The 15,298-nt window shown below is 35.7% G+C and overlaps 1 long non-coding RNA gene across 1 annotated transcript in view; it reads right to left on the bottom strand.

The window, feature by feature from the left end:
- Nucleotides 1-366: 366 nt before the first annotated feature.
- LOC140611963 (uncharacterized) overlaps nt 367-15,298 on the bottom strand; it is a 157,786-nt gene continuing 142,854 nt past the window's right edge. The window contains exons 9-11 of the long non-coding RNA XR_012013293.1: nt 9,130-9,208; nt 8,373-8,453; nt 367-517 (exon numbers count right to left, since the gene is read on the bottom strand). This is a non-coding gene — a long non-coding RNA (uncharacterized lncRNA). The remainder of the gene's footprint in view (nt 518-8,372; nt 8,454-9,129; nt 9,209-15,298) is intronic.

Genomic DNA, 15,298 nt, shown 5'->3' with positions numbered 1-15,298 from the left:
CTCATAAGGCTGCATATGTGACTTCCATTTAAGTTTAGATACAAGATTTCTAACACGAGCAAGAAATATAACAAGACTTTAACTGGAATCACTGTGAAAGAACAACTATGACTTGAATTCCAACTTCTCTGTGATTGGTGTGCAGAGATACCAAAAAATAATAAGGTTAAAAATTTCCTACATTTAGAAAAACAACAGTGAGTTACATTAAGTGGGAACTTTGCAGCTTTAAACCATAATCACAATGTATTACAACTAAGCAGGCTCTGCATTTTTTAAGATCTTAACACATTTTTTAAGCTTTTTGCAAAAATTTAAACTATTATTATACATTACTTAAAATTAAAATATCTAGGGGCACCTGGGTGGCTCAGTCAGTTACAACAATTGCCTTCAGCTCGGGTCATGGTCTCAGGGTCCTGGGATGGAGCCCCACATCGGGCTTCCTGCTCAGTGGGGAGTCTGTTTCTCCCTCTCCTGCTGCTCCCCTACTTTTGCTCTCTCTCTCTCTCTTTCTCTGTAAAATAAATGAATAAAATCTTTTAAAAGATCAAATAAAATCAAAATATCTAGAAATAAAAGGTGACAGTGAAAATTTATTTCTCAAAACAAATAGAAAAAGAATATAGCTTTCTAAAATCTTGTGATTACAAAAATGCTGTTTAGGTTGTATAAGGTCATCAGAGCACATTTCCTGGTAAGCACTTCTTAAATATCTCTGGCACAATTCATTTTCAAGTAACTAGATGATCAGAAATCTTCCTAAGATGAGAGGATGCATGTTTAGTAATTGAAGACATCACTTAAATTTTTATTGCCTGGAGTTACCTTTAGTTTCATCTGATGCAGCATCCCTGGTTAGAGTGTAAAGCACAAAGATGAGCACAGAACAAAATGAGAAGCAGCACCCCTTAAATATTTAGCAGATTTCCTCCAAAGCATCCCTTCTATCCAGGGTAGGCCATGGACATGGAGAATTTCTGGGCACAGCTATACACTAAGGTCTAAACACAGATGCTTGATCTCCTCAGTTGAGAACAAGGATTGTTTTGTTGTTGTTTTATTTTGTGTAGTTTGGGAGTGAGGACACTATTTTTCAAGGTTATGCGACCAGGTCACTATTATGGATTTAAGCATGCCGCCAGTGAAATGTACTAAAATAACATCTGTTATTGATTGACAAATTGAAAAATATAAGGCTTACTTCAGTAAGATAGTAATATATCCCTCACCCTCAACCCCACTGTCTGCTACCATTAAATGACAAAAATAATTATGCATGTCCTGGGGAACACCAACTTTATTAAAGATGAGAAGGAATAAAAGAAAGAAAGTGGGAAATAAAACAATAAAAAGGGGGATCCCTGGATGGCTCAGCAGTTTACTGCCTCCCTTAGGCCCAGGGCGTCACCCTGGAGTCTCAGTATCGAGTCCCCATCGGGCTCCCTGCATGGAGCCTGCTTCTCCCTCTGCCTGTCTCTCTCTCTCTCTCTGTGTGTCTCTCATGAATAAAAAAATAAAATTATATTAAAAAAAAAACAATGAAAAGGGCCTAAAATTTTTCTTATTTCTATTCCTTTTTTTTTTTTTTTTTTGGCATGCTCTTGGGCTGAATCTGAAATAAAATCTACCTTTACATGGAAGTAATAATGTGATACATATATTCTACTTTACAATGATTCACAAGGTGAGTAGTATGAGTAGTTAGGAGAAGCTTTAAAGAATGAGAATATCTGGGCTCATCTCTAACATCTAAAAGCTTGACTACCCCTTTCCCCCACCCCATTTTTTAATTACTAATAAATAGAATGGGTTGCTTCACTGAATAATTATAACATTCATAATTGCAATACATTTTACCAGCATATTGAACTTACTCTGCTTGATTCTTTACACTGTAACTCACTTCTACTAGAATGGTGTGCTAGTTTTTGCAAATCAAAATATTGGCTTTAATTTTAAAATTTTGGATCTTGGAAATATTCTCCTGAAATCAGCTCAATATCACATATCTGAAAACATTTTGATAATGGTGGGCATAATCAAAACATCATGCTGATGTTATTGCTCATTAAAACATGTCTATTTTTGTCGCAGTTTGTATATTTATTCTTAAAAATTTATTTCTCAATGAATAGACAAGCTTCAGGGTCCTGTAATATTTCTATCATAAGCATTACTGCTGTGCATAGTAACCAAGGTTCAGAAGACCCAATGCCACAAAAAAATGTTGCCCACACTATTTTAACGGGGAATCAGAAGAAGCCATTACAGTAAATTGGAAGTTGGAGGAAGTTACTAGAATGAAGCTCATTCTCATTAACATTCGAATAAACAAAAGATGGTCTATAGTTTGATTAAATTGAGAAAATTATTTGAACTACAAAGAGCATATTTACTTTCTGCCATTGGAGAAAATAGATAAATTATTTTTGGTTTTAAAATATTAACAGTGATTCAGGTTTTTTCATTTTATGTGAAAACAATTGCACTTTGATTAATTCTTGTACTTTTAAAGAAACAGAGATTTTGCATTTGGAAATTGGAGAATCTTTAATATTCAAGTAGAAAAATATCTTCTAAAATAGATCAATGAATGTGAGTCATCATAAGTTAACCACTTAATGTGATATAAATGATTTCAGGTTTCTAAATTGAGTCAAGTCAATGGCCCCAGAAAATCAACCAATCAAAACAAAACCAAGAATCTACTTCTTATATTACATTATACCCATTCAATGAATAAAATACTAGTCAACTAAAAAAATCCCTATTGTATACTCAAATATTATTTTGAAATATTCATTTAAAAATCTATTTGAGAGAGAGAGCACAAGCAAGGAGTAGAGGAGGGGAAGAGAGAGAGGGAAAGAATCTCAAGCAGCCTTCTCACTGAGCACAGAGCATGCTGGATCCCATAACCTTGAGATCATGACCTGAGATGAAATCAAGAGTTGATGCTCAACCAACTGAGCCACCCAGGTGCCCAGGAATTATTCACTTGAGACATTTTGAGTACTAAAAGGAATTTGCTTTAAGAAATTCTTTCTTATGATCTTTTTCTGAACTATTTGAAATGGTTCATATGAACCCTTCTCTTGACCAACCCATGTTCTGTAGTTAATATACTCAAATATCAAGTATAACCAAGAATGTATACATACCATCGAGCATGGTCTGGTCTGCTTTGCAGACTCAGCCTTATTTTAAGTGGCACTGGCTGTGAATAGGAAATGCTCAAACAAGCTGAATCTGATCCAGAATCTGTCATGAAGAGAAAACACCTGGAGCTAAAGTGTTTCTTTATTCCTGTCCTGATGCAAAACAACCAAAGAATTCCAAATATGGAAGAGACAAAGAAGAAAAATCAGGAGGCTCTTCTACCTAGCTTTGCCTCTTTCCCCTTTGTATCAAGCCTGTCTCCCCCAAGATGGAACCAATGAGTGTTTTAACGCTTCCACGTGCCGCCGTGAATGTAACTACTCTCAAGGAAGAAGATGAAACAAGATGATCTAGATTCTGGATCAAGTGTGATATTTTCACCCCAGTACACTGGAGCTAAAATTACCTGGGAACTTCAAAAAATTAATAAAGATTCCAATTCTGGCTTTACAAGCTGTTTTAAAAGGTCTAGGGGTTTGTAAGATGTCAGGTTTTGTTCAGTTTGGTCTTTGTTTTTTAGTTTTCTCCAAGTTCTTCTGCTCAGTCAGATCTGGGAACGCCTTGAAAGTATGGAGACATCTTTAAAGTATATGCAAGAATATTCATACTTTTCAAGGGAGAAAATATATTTTTTTAGCAAAGTGTTGCTATACAGAATTTTTATATTATCTTGATGACTTGAGAAGGTATTTTGAGGAGGGGGAACTTCCTGGCATCTCTGAAATTATGATGTGAAGGGAGGTCCTTGCTCTGCTTTCTAAAATGTGTGTTCTTGCTTTCACATAGCATGCCTGGACCCTTATTAAATCTTGGATTCAAAAAATAAGTCTGTAAACTGCTTATCATCCCTTGTAGAGGACAGGCTACAAGAAAAACAAAGCTGTTTCGAATGTTAGCTGCATCTCCTCTCTTAGCTCCATGAACTGGGGAAAAATATCACACCTCTTGGATCTTTGTTTAGCCACTAAATGCAGATATTCATATGCATCTCATGACATTGTCCCAAGAATAAAGCAAGCTGTTGTAGAATGCTTGGCCTTGTAGCTGTATCATAAATATAACTAGCATTCATTTTTAAAGCATGTACCCTTAGAGCAGTAATCTTTTGAACCAAAGCAACATCCTCTTTTTCAGTGTTCCCCATCTTGTGTTATTACCCTTCAAAGATGCTGTGAAAAATAAGGCTCTATGAACAAGTTGTTTGGCAAATACTGAAGAACTCATTCTCATTTAAATATTCATAATAAACAGATTAGAAATCTTGAGATGTTTTCATGAAGACAGACTTTATTTAACCCATCATTTCTTAAACATATGTAACAAGGGGACCCTTATCCACATGGGGTACCTTTTAATATTCTGGAAATAATTTCCCCAAAAATACGCTTAGAGAAAAGATCTTCCTATTATGACTAATGTCTCAACAACACCTATGGTTTTTCTTTTAGGTTACTTGAGACAGGCTAAAATCAAATTTCAAGGTATAAAATGTAATTATGTGTAGGTATTATTTAGATCCACGTTGTGATCCCTCCAATATACAGATTACATGTATGGCTATTGTGCAGCCACTTTTTTTTTTTCCTGTTTGCATGTAGGGGTGAATATATATGGGTGTGTGTTTGTATGAGACTGTGTTTATAAGTGTGTGTGAGATTGTATGTGTGTGAATACAGAATTAGGAATTTCTTTATGTAGCTACTGTATCAAGTTGTGAATGATATATGAAGTGTTCAATAGAGAAGGTACTGCTATGCTGTTTTAATCTTTATCTCATGTGATAAATATAGATTTAGTAAATCTTAGGGAGCCTATCAATTTAAACATCAGATTAGAGCACACATTTAAGATAAAGTCTTTTAAATTCCATTCTTTTAAATTCCCCACATTCTCTTCTGCTCCTCAGAGTTTACCTCCACTGACTGGTATTTTCTCAGATAACCAGTTTATTTATAAAACCCAAAGAACCGAAAATTATGTTGCACACAAAGCAATATTTAGGTTCTTTCAACATTTGAGGCAAAGGAACAAGAGATTTGACTTCCTCCAAGACCAACTTAGGGTCACTGCTTGTTTGTTTTCCTTTACATGGGCACTCTAGCCTTCCTTAACGTCCAATTTGCCTTCAATCAGTAGGTATTTAAACTACAGGAGGAGTGCAGCCAAAATAAGCCATCCTTCTGCCAGTTCCAAAGTCTCCTTTCCTCCCACTCTCTCTGGGTTTCCTCTTATAACTTTACCCTTCGTTTAGTCCATGGAACTTGCCTGGGCCTTCTAAGGGACATTTAATGTTAGCAAGTTATTACTCATTTTAAACAAAGTGGCAGAGTCACCGTTCCTAGAGAAGGCAATTGTTGGCAGAAAAGCAAGAAAGGAACAGAAGAAGAACAAGCCTTCTTCTTACTTTGTCCTTGTTCATAATGGTTTCCTACTGATTCTACTGAAAATTTGGATTGCTAGGGAAAGGATAATCCCTTACCTACTTCCCTTTTAATATAAAGATGGTAGGTAGATAGATTGATAGATGATAGATAGATGATGATGATATGATAGATAGATAGATAGATAGATAGATAGATAGATAGAGTCTGTGTAAGTGTGTGTGCACTTGTCTTTTAAAGGATGAATACATATAGTACAGAGAAGGTCAAATTCATAGTCTAAAAAAAATCATTTGGCATGGTTGTTTCTGTCTAAAGCTGTAGAAAGTGCATCTCCCATTTAAGGAAGCTCTGCTCCATGCCCTTGCCTTCCATTCCCTTCCCTAAGCAATATGTCCAGATTTATCCATATTCCAATCTGTCTCCAAAACTCAAGTTCTGCACGTTCTCTTGCCCGAACACAAACTTTAACAAAAAAGGGCTGTTAAACACACAATCTATTAAGTCTCACCAAAGACACTTTAACTTACTTTAATTTAAGCATCTGACTGAAGGTACCTTGGTTTTTCTTTCTGATTTCTGCCCCTCAGCACCCCTTTTCGTTTCCCAACTCACCCATGGCAATCATGAACTACAGCATTTAGGAGTGAGAAACTTCCCTAAAGACACATCCAAAAATGATTTTTTCTCATATCAAGAGCCCTTTAAAATTCTTTTTTAAAATAACACTTTGAAAAAAATAACATCTGTTTAAATCCTTTTATCATGATTTAAACACATTTTCAGTTATCACATTTTTTCTTTTTTTTTTCCTTTTTTTTTAAAGTTCTTTTTATACCTGTTACCATGGACACAATGTTGCTTGCCTCAGAGTCTAATTAAAATGGTTACTTGTTCAGCCAGGGAATTAGAGAATAATCACGTGTTGGGGGAGTGGTTTCAAAATCTGAGGAAACTATTGTTTAGCTTCTCTTGATAGAAATGCTTCTCCTCTATCAAAATCTTCTATCCATTTTACTAAGAGTGTTTTGACTAATAAATTCCTAAATAGACCCAACATATACTATGCAGACCTGTAGGCCAGATTTTAATCTTATATGCTTCTGGCCTTTGGGCAGGTTTCCATGGGTTATAAAGCAAGGATCTGGTATATGTATATAGGAGTGTGTGGGGGCAGGGAGAGTAAGGACCTTGTCCTGCTAAATTATTGAATACATAATATCTCATCTACTGTAAAATTTAGGGAAAAAATGATGGAGAAATTTCCTAGGTTTCAACCCATCTTCCAATGAAACCACTCTTCTCTTTTTATGTAGTTGATATCCTTATATTGGAAAGGAAATATATATGGTTGATTTCCTTATACTGTTTTTTTATGTTGTTGTTATTGTTGTTGAGAGAAAAATCAAATACTTTAAAATAGCCAAACTCTTGTTTAAATTTAATTATGATAGTAGGTTTGTCTAATACATCATCAGGTAAACATGCATGCATTTAAAACTGAATAAGTGAGAAAGAATTTATTTTTCTTCTTCAATAACAGCACTTCTAAGAACACAGTTTTGACAATGTTGACTACCAGGGTACTTAGAATAGACAATAATAATGCAGAAAGTTACCATGGTTTTCCAACAAGGATATAAATCCAGTGTTAAAAATTTCCAGAGCTGGAGAGATTTTGCTATTTTTACCTTTCACAGTCCACTCACTTTTGCAGCTTTTATCATTCACTATCTTAGTGTAGTCTCTATGTTGTTTAGTATCTTATTAGAGATAGCTGAAAGGTATTCAGATTATTTAGTATAAGCTCCCATCTCTTAAAATTAAGCATGAATTTGACCTGATAAAATATTGTGATTATTATGTTATGATGTTGTTAAATGAAGTGCATAAAAATATGAGATTCTATTGAACAACAATGCAGTAAGAGTAGTGACAAAGCAACACAAGGCTAGTTGGAAGTTGACCAGATGGTGTGACAGGAAGTTAGAATTCTGGTTCCAATAACTATTAGGCTCTGTGCTGATCCGTCATTTGCCCTCCCTAAAAGAAAAGGGTTGGGTCCATAGTCTCTATGTTTCCTTCCACCTCCAACAATCTGTGATAGTTCAAGTTTTCCAGCAGCATTTAAATCATACCTCTTAAACTGCCAGTGATTGAGACTGGCAATTAAGTATCACATTTTCCTGAACCATAGTCTTACTCACAGATTTGGGAAATTAGTTATTGAAAATCCAGAAGGGAATTTTCTGTTTGGCAAAGCAAAATGTCCTTTAGTTTTATGATAAACTGTGAGACTTCAGAAGACTTGTTTGGTTATGGTAGTGGGTTTTGAGTACTGACCCCCAAATCTCTGAATACCAATTTCTTTGTCATTAAGGTAATAGGCAGAAAATGTTTAAGACTTTTTGGAACTAAGACTGCTTAATATGTAAATAAAAGTCCAAATGAAAGAATTAAATAATTGATAATTATAGGAATTACAAATATAGACATTCAAAAAGACAAGAAATTTAGATAAATTATTTTCTTCTTCATCAATCCACCTGAATTATCATAAGGAAGGATAGTCATCTCAGAGTAAAAAATAAGTCAGCATTGGTCTGAAGTCAAGAATACAGTTATAGATGGCCCAAGTCTTCTGATTTGTTTTTCCCTTTGCTTAATGACCATATTTATCAGGCAGTGATTTTCATAGAACATATATGTAGCTACAAACTCAGAGTGTCCATGATTGCCTGGAGTAATTTTACTCTTTGTTTAGATTATAAATATTTCTGTTATTTCTCAGTAGATCTAGGAAAAAAAGGAACAACATATTACACTTACTTTTGCTTTTTTCATAGTCTACATCTTCTAAAAAGTTGGTCCACTTATTTAGTGGACAAAGAACCTCTTCTCCGTTCCACTCTTACAACAAGAAAAAAAAAAAATTTAAAAGACTTTAGCCAGACAGATACAGAAGTAAATAGCCCCCAGGATAATGGGGAATATCATAAAAACCAGAACACATGGCTGAAGTTTGAAAAGGGAAATAGAGGGCAATTTGAGATGACACAGATCTTAGATCATGCAAAGTCTTACAGGTGACTTAAAAGATTTGGTATGTATACTAAGAACAATGGATTCTTCCAGAGGAAAATCATGGGAAAGGTAATGGCATTGTTAAGTTTGTATTTTGAAAATACAACTCCGTCTTCCTGATGAGAATGATCCAGTGGCCTACGTAAGAGATGGTGGTACTGTGGGGCTAGGAAAGTGGCAGTGATGAAAGAGAAAGCTAAACACATTAAAGAAATATTTAAGAGGTAAAAGTGTCTGGTCTTAATAATATGGTGGGTGGGAATGATGGTAGTGATAACAATTACTCCAAGATTTCTTCTGAAACATATTGGATAATAGTGTTATTCACTAAGGATAACTTATCATAAGGATAAGTTTGGCTTTTGACATGATTAAATTGAGTTCCTTCTGGAACTTGATCAGGAAATTCAAATAGACGATTAGATATAAAGATCTAAAAAACAGAAGAAAGTTCTAGACAGACATTTGAAGGACATTGGCTTATGGGTAATAACTGAAATACCTTGTCTTGGATGATATTTCCCAGGTGAAAAGAGGGTCCAATACTGAGTCTTGAGAGACCCCAGAAAGACTGAGATAAGCTGTAAAGGAGATGAGGGAAAGTATAGTATAATACAGTTAAGAGGAGAAAATAAGCCAGTTTTGGTACAGTTTGCAAATTTTATTCATCTGTTCAATAAATATATATGTTAAGTACTATACTATAATATAATATTACTAGAGGTGCTAGGGATTCGGAAAGAAAAGTAAAACACAGTCTGTGACAACTCTTCTTTAATAAAAATCTAAGCATTTCTCTTAAGAGAATCAAGTTAGAAAATAAGAAAGTTGACATCAACTTAATCATATGAAAATACTCATAACATGTCTTATTCTCAGATATATTTCACTTCACAGGACATCTCTATTTTTATGAGAATGCATTATTTGACCAGTAAAGAGAAGACTGTAGTTTAAAAAAATAAAAAATAAAAAAAATAAAACAAAACATTATACTACTTTGACCTTTTCGATATTCTATATTTTGATTGGCTGGATTCGAATATCTCATCATGTCCATCCAAGTAAGGGCAAGACTGTAAACACTATGAACTTGACTAGTCAGCCAATCAAATTATAGAGTGTTGTAAAGGTCAAAGCAATACAATATGCTAGTATAATTTACATAACATATGTGCAGCATTACAAGTCCAATATTTCATCCCTCAGACAAGGATTGAGCAAGAACATAAAAAAGGATGACATGAATGCATTTTCTTAACAATACACCCAGAAAAACATCCTTGAGATTTCCAAGATAGCTACTAAAGAAGAAGAAAGAAAGAAAGAAAGAAAGAAAGAAAGAAAGAAAGAAAGAGAAAGAAAGAGAGAAAGAAACTCATTAGAGTTGATTCGAGTCAAATGGTAGGATATAGAAAGTTCTCAGAGACGTTCCAAGAAAGTGGGAGGGAAGCAAGAGATGCATTGATCTGAAAGTCAAGAGACAGATTCTACACTCTTGTTCTGCTACTAACTAGTTACAAGACTTTTAAAGGTTATTGAAATTTGGGGCATTATTAATACTTTTTTTTATCCTTTGAAGGAGAAGTACACTCATAATTACTGATTTCAATAGCATTAGGTGATGGGATCTTTAAAGTATGCAGCAGGAAGTAGAAAGCTATCCCTCCCTTCAAAGTGAATGTGATCTCATGGGACATAAGATAAGCAAATAAGCAATGATTTAGGTAGTGATAGAAGAAACATCTCAGCATAGGCCTGCTCGCAGTTGGCTCTTGTTCGACAATGCTTCTGTTAGTGTGGAAAGATCTTCATTTATACATAAGATGTCGAGTGTCAGTAGAGTCAATTCCCAAAGACCTAATGGTTGTGGACATTTAAATTCTAGGCCAAAGTAATAGTTCAGGATTCAACAATGAGGTAATAGGAGGCATATTAATGCTGAAAATGACATGATTCACATTATAAACTTCTAAAATCTGTCCATAAAATCTGCCTATTATTATGGGGGGAAAAGTAGCTGCTACTATTCCATTCTTGTTAACATTTTCTAGACAGAAAGTGATCTGTTGTGATTTTTTTTCCCTCTTGAAATGCAATTATAGATTTTGAAATAAACATTCATTAAAATGTTGAGAAAGTAGAGAACAGCAGTGTACCCAGTATGAGTTTTAAAAACCTGCACTTTCTAGGTCAATCATAGAAATATTAAAGACTAACAAATCAAAAATAATTTGCTACAAGTAACAAGTCAAGTTAGTTATGAGAATGTTAAGTGAATGTTCAGAGGAATAATACATTTTCTTTTAAAAGTAACTCAACTTTGTGAATTTATAATTTCGCAAGCCAAATCAAGAGTGAAACCACTGAGCAATAAGTGAAAGAATCCACTTAGCTAATTTCGATCAATCAAAATGATGGGAAAAGGACATTTAAAATTAAACAACTATTTCTAATTGCTGAAAATGACTACCTGGTGGTCAAAAAACATGCTACATACGTTCAATACACAGAATAGGTTTTCAAAAGTACATTCAGAACCTCTTTTGGTCTTTTTACCTTGTATTAATCACTTTAAATATGTATTAAAAGCAGATAAGTAAAATGATCCGTATTTTTATTCTATAGTTAGTTTGTGGTTATTTATTGCTCACCCAAATCACATCTGTTCTTTGGGAATAATCTTGGTATTTCCATCCTCACAACTTCAAAAATCTCTTTCTTTCAAAGGTTCTAGCAAGTATCCAAAATTTCTAAAATATAAAAACTAAAATCATTGAAACAAATGAAGTTTACCTATAATGATATATATGGAAATGCATTTAAAAGGGTATAGAAAATAATCTCTAGGGAATGAATTTTTAACAATTGTTTAAGATGAAGGATTTTTTTGTGATGTTAGCAAAGGTAGTTCCCCAAACTCATATCCTTAACTCAACCAGTTAATAAAGAATCATATTAACCCATGTAGAGATGACTAATACATTAAATACTTTTCAAAATATAAGGGACCTTTGAAGTGATTCAATAGAGCAATTATCTTATTTTACAGATGAATACATTGAAGTGGGAGAGGCCATGTGACTTGTTCAAAGTCACACATCTAATTAGTTGCAGAGCTCAAAAATATTCCAAAAACTTTCCATCTCAATTTTCCCCTGGGTAAAACCAAATGCCTTACAATGGCCTCCAAAACAGTGTCAGTCGAGGTCCTTGCAGAAGTTGATGATACACACAAGAGTTTAACCCGAAGAGAGTTTAATAATGGGACCATTTACAGAGGCGTTGATTAGGGGTAAGGAAACCAATGGTGGAAGTAAAGCATTCAGGAAATAGCAGTAATGAGATGCCATGATTGCTCTTAGATTTGAAGGGGAAAAGGGAATAAAACACTGTTGCCAGAGTCCAGAGGGAACTTGGGGGCCGTGGATGAAGGACTGTCTGATAGACTATGTAAGTGGATTGCAGCCACTGACAAAATCAACACACCGCAAGAAGAGGGTGGGGGGAACGGGAATGCTCCATCCTGCCTTTCCTCCAATCTCCTGGTAGTGCTTGTATCTGATGAACTTAAGTCACGGCTGCTTTGAACCTAGAGAAGGCTGTTCACAGAAGTCAGCCTTTGGGGGCTGACGGCATTGCAGAGAAGGGAAAAGGGACCAGGAATGGGTAAATGACATTGGATCATCAGCTTAGTAATCCCCATGCCAAATATTATATTTTATCATTTTATAATCTAGCAAGCATGTGTAGAAAAAACCCGACACTATGTCAATCTAATTGATCATTTACTCAGTACTTTGGCACGTGTTGGCTATCAGTGTTTGAGACAAACTTGCAAGTTGGGCATGTTGGTGTCTTCATAAAATCATGATCTCCAGTCCCATCTGGGTACTCAGTGCTATTATCTGGAACTCGAGTCGACACTCTTTGTCCTACTCCTCAGTGACTATTTTCATTCTCCCTCATTCTCATCAGATCTCTGACCAAAGAACTCCCTATCTCACCAACCAATGACTTTACCACCTTGTTCATAGAGCAAATAGAAGCTCTCAGATGGGATGCGTGCTTTTGAGATATTACATCACCATAACATTCACATTTTACCTTTCTTTGCTTCCTCTGCTCCCTTGCAAATCTAGTCTCATTACTTGCACTTTAAATCCTAGCTCTACTGCTTTATTGCCTTCTTTCTCTCTCTCTTCACTTCTCCATCCCTATCTTGAATGTCACCATGCCACTTGCTTCTCACAAACATTGAAATAAATTCAATCTCGACAATCACTTAAAAAGAAAACTACTGACGACTCTGTTGTTCAGAAAGAGTGATGATACTTATCATAAAAAATGATCTCCAAAATCTCACTGTCTGGGTGTTTTTACACAATAAGAGTTGATTTCTTAACACGACACAGTTCAGTGCAATGAAGTTCCACATAAGGACTTTCCATTCTGTGTTTATTCTACTGTGCAGGGCCGGGAAAAACCCATTCTATCCTGTGCAAGTGGACAGCAGGGAAGAAAATGACTGTGAAGGATCTCACGAGAGTACTTAGGAGACGGGCCTGAGATACTGACACCATTTTCACACGCATCCCACTGGCCAGACTGTAGTCACATGGAACCACCTAATCACAGAGGAGGCTGTGAGCCAAGACCGGTTTTGTACTGATTTTCTATGGCAGTCGCAACAAATTGCCACAAATTTTATTCCTTAAAACAGCATAGATTTATTATCCTACCATTCTGGTGGTCAGAAGTCCAACCTGGGTTTCATTAGTCTGAAATCAAGATGCCATTAGGGCTGTGTTCCTTTCTGACAGCTCTAGGTATGATTCTATTATCCCGTCCTTTCTGGTTTCTAGACATGACCTAAGCTTTGGCTTGTGACCCCCTTTCACCATTTTCAAAACAAGAACTTTTGCATCTCTCTGACCTTTTTTCTCACTGACCACAGCCAGGAAAGTTGTCTGCTTTTAAGGACTCATGTAATTAGATTGGACTCATCTAGAAAATCCAGGATAATCTCCAATTTCAAGATTTATATTCTTAATTATGCCTGCAAGCTTGCTCTGTGGAGCACTACTATGTTGTCTACCACACATTTAAAGAACACATTCCATTGAAATTGTCACAATTTGTTTCAAATTTCTCTCTAGTTTCCTTTATAGCCAAACTTCTGAAGTCTTTTCTATATTCACAGTCTTCAATCCATTTCTCTCCTACCCACTTATTTTTTTAAATATTTTATTTATTTATTAGAGAGAGAGAATGGGGGGGGAGGGCATAAGTGGTGGGGAGGCACAGAGGGAAGGGATAAGAAGACAAATCACTGAGTGTGGAGCCCTTTGTGGGCTTGATCCCAGGACCCTGAGATCATGACCTGAGCCCAAAGCAGATACTTAACTGACTGAGCCACTCAGGAGTGCCTCTCCTATTCACTTAGAAAACCTTAGCGCTGCAGACTATTGTGTCCACACTCCACAGCAATAGTTTCTCCCAGTGTTACCAAGATCTACTTGCTGATTCATCCCAGAGCCATCTCTTTGCTCTTACACAATACCATTGGGTGTTAATAATGCACCTTACCTGCTGTGCCCTTTTCTCTTGACTTTCCTATTACCTATCATTGAGCTGTATCTCAGGCTCCATTAAGGATATTGCTTCCTCTATTTATGTTTTAAGTATTTTTTACTTTTTACTGATACTCTCTTAGGCTCCCATACAGATGGCATATTTCCCAAACTTGACATACAAATAATACACGTTTTAATTTTCTACTTGAGACCCATCCACCCTACTCAGCAAGCTGTTTGAGGTCACTCCAGTGGGAGCTTCCTGCACTCCCACTGCATGCTCAATCCAAACTTGTCTAGGGACTAAAATCCATTGAACACTTCTAGGGTATGAGCTTTTCATACAAACAATCTCATTTAATATTCTTTTTTTTAAGGTTTTATTTATTTATTCATGAGAGACACAGAGAGAGAGAGAGGCAGAGACATAGGCAGAGGGAGAAGCAGGCTCCATGCAGGGAGCCCAATATGGGACTCAGTTCCGGGACTCCAGGATCACTCCCTAGCCCAAGGCAGCTACTCAACTGCTGAGCCACCTGGACATCCCTCTCATTTAATATTCTTAGCAATCCTATGAGGTAGGTACTTTTATTATCCTTATTTCAGAGCAGAATAAATTGAAATCCAGCAGGATTAATGAATTTGCTTAAGGTCAGATAGCAAAAGAATGATTTTGGTAAAGAAGAAATAATGTTCCTAAAGAGAGGGGAGATAATTTATTCTTTGTCAAATCACATGACACATTTTAAAACAGGCCTTTTTAATTAATTAACTAATTAATTATTTTTTGGAAGGGGAGAAGGGAGAGCAGAGAACTCACAATGAGATTTCAGGTAAAAATCTTAACCACCCCCACCTTTGTGCTTCAGTTGACAGCCTGTCTCTAGAAATGCGGTAGATGTAGAGGTAAATATAGTAAGTAATTCTAGCCCCTGCCCTCAGTTTAGTTAGTGACTCCAAGTTGTGTGTTGAATGCACACTTTACGAAAAACATTGTGACTTTAACCTGCCCTCAAGTATGGCTTTGGTGGTAAAAGTCCCCGGCCTGAGTTCTAAATAAACACAAAATATTTTTTTTTTTCCGCTTTGCATGGA

Source organism: Canis lupus, chromosome 20, assembly GCF_048164855.1.
Source record: "Canis lupus baileyi chromosome 20, mCanLup2.hap1, whole genome shotgun sequence".
Classification (NCBI taxonomy): Eukaryota; Metazoa; Chordata; class Mammalia; order Carnivora; family Canidae; genus Canis; species Canis lupus.
This window is presented reverse-complemented; position numbering and strand designations above follow the sequence as displayed.